Consider the following 8066-nt stretch of genomic DNA (forward strand, 5'->3'; position numbering starts at 1 on the left):
GTATCAGTATTAACTATTAAGTTCAAAATTGAATATTCTGTGGGATTGCTTGAAACGGCGCAAGAGAAGCGGAGGAAAGCCTCTGTAAATTGATGAAATGAAGTGATGGAAGTACCATTACTGGTCTGAAGACGTTAGCTAGCATAGGCTCAAGAATTCAGTCTTAACCCTGAGGTTTTGCTGTTCCATATCGTGTCCTTGAAAGGTTTATGCTTACAAAATTTTCATTTTATATAATTGTGTGTTATAATGGAAGAGGAAGAATGTAGAACTGGTTTACACCCTGACACTAGTTTGCGCAGTGCTAGACTTCAAAGTGAATAGGATAAAGATGGCCACCTACTTATAATTTATTTTGTACACGCACTGGATTTCTATATTCAGGACTCGGCACTACTCAAGTACCGAGTCTGTTTAGAGTGGGGAGTCTCAATTATTACTCAGTGTCCCGTATAATTTTTGCGCCTTAAAATCAAGCTGATTGTCTTCCCCGCACACAAAAGAAAGGAGGCTCTGGAGGAAAAGAAAAGAGGATATAAGGATATAGTTGTAGGAGCCTAATACCTCCCTTGTCTCTACATGAGCTGTAGATAGGAGCAGACATCTTAGAGAGAGCCATGGTGTGTTTCAGTAATATGGCGCGTTCTTGTCTACAAACAGCTCCTTAGCAGTAGTGAAGTATTCAGCAGCACCATCAGTCACTCTCATCATCTGTAGGAAATCTGGCCATTTGCATAAATCTTTGCACTGCACTTTTTTGGTGTTATTTTTTTCTTTGCCGCTTGATTTGTTTTTGCATTCCAAAAAAAGGTGTGGTGTTTTTGGTTCTTTTTTCTGCCTGACATAGCACCGTGGTCATTTCATGTCCAAATGATCTATTTTACTCCGTTTATTACTTGGATCTCTTTGAGCTGGACTTTTATCACGCCACTTTAACTAGCTACCAAACTGGGTGAATCATTCGGTTAATTGAACCCGCAACTCATTTGTTGATACAAGCAGCTTGATTTGGATAAATTCTCTTCCATCATTTTTTTTGCGGGTGAATTCTCTTTATCACTTGAGCTTTATGATTCGTTTGCTTTGCATTGCACTTTCAGTTAAATGGCACCATTGGCATCGAGTTAGCTGTTAATTGTGAATTCATGAAGGTTTGTTTGCCCCCAGTCTAGTGGTGAGTTTTGTTGGTCAAAATTGTAACACACAGGAAAAAAAATATCTTTATACAATTTACAAATCCTTATTCTCCTAAACTCAGACCAGAGCTGTGGTCTGTACTGACCGCAAAATTACCTAGTAGAAATGGCTGCTGATTATGCATGCGTGTATTTTTCCTTTGCTAGCCAAAAATCAATGTCTATTATATGTAATATTCTGTTTCTGCCTACGCTGCCGATTCGGCTTCCTTAGGCCCCGATTGGATTGTCGGTTGCCTCCCAAATACACCTTCGTAATCGATACAGACCTCCAGCCGTCGTTTCTATTCCAGACGGAAAACATACTACGGCTGGTAATTTAAACCTGTAAATTAAATCCGGGTGTATAAACTTACATCGAATCCAAGCGGGGCCTTATGGTAAACCCTAGTACGTACATATGCATGCATCATCCACGCAAGTGACCTGGGAGGCTGGGAGGGAGGCTTGAGTGATGTAATGAGGGTGAAATATCCGGAAATGCTTAGCAAAAGTTTCCTTCGAGGTGTTTACATAGTACTCCCTCCGGTCCTTTTATTCCGCGAATTAGATTTGTGTCAAGTCAAACATTGTGAAGTCCTTTTTACTTCATGAATTAGATTTGTGTCAAGTTAAACATTGTAAAGTTTGACCAAGCTTATATTAAAAGATATCAACATCTACAAAACCAAATATATATACTATGAAGCTATATTTTATAATGAATTTAACAATATTGGTTTAGCATTGTGAGTGTTAACCTTTTCAATAAGTTTGGTCAAAATAGAGATTCTTTGACTTCGGACAAAACTTATATGCAGACTAAAAAGGACATGGGGGAATAGGTATTTCCGTGTTGTTGTTCCAGTTCAGAGTATGTGCATTCATACAAACGGGTTATTCTGAGGAGGTGTTTGGTTCAGGAAGGGTAGCGCAAACGTAATCGTAATGAGGTCACACCGGCACCGTAAACGAAATGAGAAAAAAGGGATAACGTGTTTGGTTCAGCTCTAAAATAGACTGTAAGAGCAACTCCAACGGAGCGACACAAACGGACGCATGTTTTGTCCGTTTTTTATCCATTTAGGTCAGCCAGACGAACGTGCGCGTCTGCATTTTAATATGGGTCGGCTTAACCGCACAACGGGGAGGCTGACCCAAATGTGTCGCCGTGAAAAAATAATAATAAATTGCACAAAATAAACATAATTAAACATAAAGTGGCCGATTAAACGCCGGTCAAAGTCCACCTAAATCTAATAAACATTAAATAAAGTCGCCGGTCAAACGCTGGCCAAAGTCCACCTAAATCTAATAAACATTAAATAAAACATTAAAAAAAGTCTACGCCAGTCCACCTAAATCTAATAAACATTAAAAAAAGTCTACGCCAGTCCACCTAAATCTAATAAACATTAAAAAAAGTCTGCGCCCGCCTGCCGCCGCCCGGCACGTTGCCCTAGACGTCGTTGGCCTTGCTCTTGCCCATGCCGTCGACGCCGCCGTCGTCGGTGAGGTCGATGGAGACCGGAGCAGGGCCAACCCACCTGAACGCCGTTTGGTACGCTGTCAAGGCAGCCTACTCCGGCGTCTGCTGGGGCAGCAACATTGCGGCAAGCCGCGCGCTCCTCCTCCTCCTCGAGCCGGAGCGCCTCCGCGTCGCGTTGGAGCATGGCGTCGTAGCGCATCTGCTTCTCGCCGTCGGCCTGCTCCTGGCGGAGCCAGTGCTTCTTCCATCGCTCGAGGTGGGCCGCCTCCTCCTCCGGCGTTGCGGTGAAGTGGACGGGAGGCGCGCTCACCCACTCACGGTACTGGCCCGTCCACGAGTAGGCCTCCTTCGGCCAAGTGGGTGGAGGCGGGGAGCGCTTACGGGTCGGCTCCGGCTCCGGCTCCGGCTTGGGCTGGACGGGCGGCGACGGTGGCGGTGGCGGCACGAAGAGCAGGGTGTGGACAGAGTCCCCCGCTGCTGACAGGGCAAGGGCTTGCTCCAGCCCATCCTAGTGCGCATCCTCCTCGAGGCGGCTAGCCTCCAGCGCGTGCTGCAGGGCCTCCTCGAGGGCGGCTTGGTACTCCGCCTCCGCCTCCATGTCCTCCGGCTCTACCTGCGGGGGCGGCAATGGGAACGGCGGCGGGACGACGTCGACACCCGAGCGCCGTTGCTCCTCGTGTTCGAGGGCGAACCACGCCTCCCAGTTGGGGGAGTGGCGGCGTACTCTGGCAGCCGACGCTGCTCCGGCGTGAGCTGCCCGCGGTGCCTGCGCACCTCGTCGTCGTGTGCCCGTTGGGTACAAGGAACCGCTGGCACCGGGATCCGTTGCGGATCCAGATGCCAACGGTGCGACAGCGTGACATCGGGGTACGGCAATGGCTGCCTATACTCCCAGTGCCACCGCGCTTGGTGCACCGGGATGTGCAGGCGCCGGCGACCAGGGCGGAAACGCGTCGCCGTCGGAGGAGGGGGAGGGGAGCATGGGAGGACGAGGCGCCGGGGGTTCCCTTGCCCTTGCTCTTGCTGCTGCCGAAGAGGCCCATGGCTAGGGTTTGCGGTCGCTGGCGAGGAAGCGAAGGGAGTGGTGGGGGGCCAGATGTGGACGGGAGAAGTGGATGAGGCCGACCCCGCCGCACGAGTGGTTAAAAAAGGACGCTTTCACTAGCTGACGCGTGAGCCCGCTGTCAGCGGTCATCATAAATAAGACGACCGGTGGCGGTTGGGTGGCCGTCAGGTGGGGACGCGGCGGACGGCGAGGAGACGCGCGGCGCGTCCGCGCCGACGCATTCCAGGCGCAATTTTGGGCCGGAAATGGGTCGGCGCGGACGCCAGACGGACACGATTTGAGTTTGGGTCGGCGCGTTGGGCCTCCACTTTTGTCCGCGCCGACCCAAACGGACGCGGGCAGACGAAATGGGTCGCCCCATTGGAGTTGCTCTAATCAATTACAGTGTGTATGCCTTGTATATGCAGTATACAAATAAACCACCGTATCAGCTTCAGATCTGCAGTAGCTCCAGGAAACGAACTGAAAATTCGAAAATAAAATAAAAGAAGAAATCAATGGGCACAAGAACACGAAGTGCATCTGCCTCACATCGGCGGATCCCCGCCACAGTTGTGGAACTGATTTCTCTAAGAAAAGCTAGTCGCTGAACTGATAGTACTAGATGCATATTAGACCCATTTTATTATTAGTAGTAGGATATATCCTCCAGACATGGCGGGGACTGATATGGAACAGAAGACAGGTGTGGTGTCGATCGTGCCCGTTGTTTACCAGTCCACGTGAAGCCCGATGCTGTGAATGCATCACTGTCAGCGGCGCGGCCTCACAGTTGCCGAAAGAAGCCTCTTGGAAAGATAGACTAGGATGCCAAGGGAGCTGACGGCAGCTGAGTGGTCGATGTTTTCGTTGTCCCCGCTAAGCTGGTCGGCTCTTCTAGAAGCCCTCGTGCTCGAAAGCTACGCCCTGCCAAAGCAGAGACGATCAAGATGGCGGGGCAGAGGTGGTAAAGGAGCAGGAAACAGGTGACAAGTTTCGTCCTCCGTTGTGTAGCCGTGTGCTGCCTCCCTTGCACTCGTTGTCCACCAGCATCACCAGCACTTGCCGAACAGCATTCCGCCACTGTTTCTTGACTGGCTGCGGTGCAGCCAAGGTGGTGACTGCATTACGGTGGATGGAGATGAGGCGAGCTTCACCCCTTCACCCGGTCACGCATGCTAGTCGAAGACTGGTCTGCCATGTCCGGATTAATAATCGGCACCGCAGGCAGCTTCGGTACGAACGGTACAAGCCGCCCCAAACCAGAAGGCATTTTTAGGTGTGCGTTGTGCGTGCTTCCTCTGCAAGGAAAAAAGGCGTAGAGTATTTGGCTGGACTGTTGACCGAAACCAATGTTTGATTCTAACCAGGGCCGCCAGATATGGGAATTTGGCATTTCCAGGCAGAACAGGCAGCGTGTTTTTGCCGTTAAGGCATAGACAGACTAGTAAACACGTAAAGCACGCTCGCGCGCAGCTATTTAGATCAGACAAAGCGTATGGTCAGTCAGGTAAAGAACAGGTGTTCTCTTGTTATGCCTAACACGTTTGACAGTTCGCGTGCTTGGCCATTCAGGTACGAACTGTACGGGTCGTACGGCTGTGCGTCTGTTCTCTTAGTTATACCGAACACGTTGTCTCATCCACTGTGATGTACAGTACGTGTTAGGAAGCTTACCAAAATATCTGGTCAGTGACAAGATTCATCGACTACAATGTGCGTGGGCACATTGGTAAAGGGACCTTAGGCACGGCGGGAGACTTAGGGCTCTATTTGCAACTTCCTACAAAAAATTTATTAGGAACACTTTGGAAAGTTTGCTTCATCTCCTTGCAAGTTTCTTAATAAAATTTTTTAACACATTACAATCGAAGTCGCTCACATACACGCGCATACACTCACCCATATAAATGCACATACGCACACCCTACCTCTACAAGCATCTTCGAGATACTAAGCTGGCATAGCATCTTGAGATTTTATGAAGTCACCACGGGCATCTCACAGCGACGGGAACGTCTCCTCCCACTGAACGAACATCATAGGAAGTCTGAAATAAATTCAGAAATAATGCGAGCACCAATGTCAAGTTTAGAACTTAAACTCTGGTGGGCAGGGGGTACAAATCTACCTCTAAATGAGACGTGGGGAAGGACCCAATCTGTCCGCTCAATGTACCGGCCGAGTAGTCCCATTTTCAACCAAGCCAAAATGGCCAAATTGCCCATAAACATGTGGAACCATAACTGAGATAAGCAGAAATTGGAGATATGCAATCTAAATTGCGGATAAAATATGAAGTATTTGATTAACATAGTGGGTTCCAATGATGCATAGTACATGAGGTCTCGACGACTTTCATGTCTATGGAAACGAGTAGCAAACACTAAAACTCAATCAAACAAAACACTAACCCTGAAATGATGACCTAGGGGTATTTATAAGGACGGTCCAAGGGGGGATTCGGCCAGCTCAAGGAGGAGGGGGGGGGGGGGCGTCGAATCCAACCTTAAGTTCGGTCTCCTTTCTAAAAACTGATTCTAAAATTGCATTATAGTTTTTTATTCGAAAAGCCCCACCAAAATTGAGGTGACGCAACACCTATGGATGACCATGGACGGAATTATAAAATGACATTTTGTCTATTTTGTCCATGTTCCTCATGTGAGGCTTCTAAGGCCATTAGTTCAAGTTGAGTATTCACTTCTTGTACACCTGCTGCCATCTCCATGATTGATCTCCATGACACGTGGACGATGGAGAAGAAGAAGAGGATAGGTATGTGCTATCCTTTGACAGGGGTGGCCAACATATGAAGGTTGGGATTGTCTTTGATAATGTAGAGGAGTGCAAATATGCACATGCAACTTATGTTTATACAAGGTTTTTTTGAGCGTATCACCGAAAAGAGTGACCAAAATATGCTTAGAGTGAATTGTAGGCAAACCAAATACTATAATTGGCGATTGCATGCATCCGCAATAAATTTGGTTATCCATTTTAGGTACTCCCTCCTTCCATGAATATAGGGTCTAATGCGTTTTCCGAGACTAATTTTGACCATATATTAGAGCAATAATATATGACATGCAAATTACACAAAGCACACCACCAAAATTGTATGTGGAGGGAGCTTCTAACGATATAATTTTCAGATTATACGTCTTATATATTATTAATCTTATCAATAGTCAAAGGCAGCCTTAAAAATGTATTAGGCCCTATATATATGGATGGAGGGAGTATTCCTCTACATAAAATGGGTATTTCATATCCTATCATTGTTATTCTCCCTAAATACCCCTAATAAATTTTTAGTCCATTCCAGGTGAAGATTAACATTGAGATACACATGTTCCCTACTATGCTGCTAAGTGAGAGACTTGGACCAACTGCACAGGCGTGGATTATTAATGAGGAAGGGTTGAAAATCGAACGCAATAACAGAACAAAGACTATGCCACTTTCATCGTTTTATCCTTCTGCAATATCCGAGAACACAAGGATTAGGAGGAAGCTAGTAATGTAGCAATTCAATATTATTTGAACAATGTGATGGACATGTTGTGTTGTGTTTCCTTTCGATGAACAATGTAGTTCAACGGCTGAATGATCGTGCTCTGCATTTATCTATAATTATATGAATATTCTTAGAAAAATGATGTTTGGTCAAATTTTGGTCTATATGAACAAAATCTGTCCAAAGTTCATAACTACTGGGCCAACTAAGCAGAAACTTTCCCAGTTTCTCCAATGCGTGTATGAAGAACTGCTAAGGTTTTTTAAAAAGAATTTTTGGATAAAATTTGATGTTTCATTCAGCTTTTTAGAGAATAGTGCCATATGTATTTCTAAAGGGACCGTTTCTAAGCTAGTGGTTTTTCCTACTTTCAAAGAAACGCATGAAATTTTTGTGACAAACTCATAAACCAATATTAAGATAACCATGCCAAGTTTGAATTTTTTGACAACTTTCATTTTTTATTATCTTTCTTCTTCTCAAAGTTTTGAGAAAAATGCTTGGTGAATAATCGTATCTTCTCTTATGTGTATTATATTTCCCCCCAAATTTTTATGACAAGATATTGTACCTATATTTAGGATTCCTTGCCAATTTTTAGTATCCTTATACAAAATTTAAACATTCTTTCATTTTTTAGTCTTATAAATAGTTGGAGAAAATGCCAAATATAGAAAATTATTACATAACAAATGGCAGTTTTAATTCACTTTTGTCATTACAAACTGTTAAAGCAAGGTGTGCACAAAATTTTAGCGAAAATGAGCTCAAATGGTCACTTCAAAAGGGCTGTGTGAATATTTCATGTGATAACTTGGTGAATGATTATTATCCATC

This window comes from Triticum aestivum, chromosome 7A (genome assembly GCF_018294505.1).
Source record: "Triticum aestivum cultivar Chinese Spring chromosome 7A, IWGSC CS RefSeq v2.1, whole genome shotgun sequence".
NCBI classification, from domain to species: Eukaryota; Viridiplantae; Streptophyta; class Magnoliopsida; order Poales; family Poaceae; genus Triticum; species Triticum aestivum.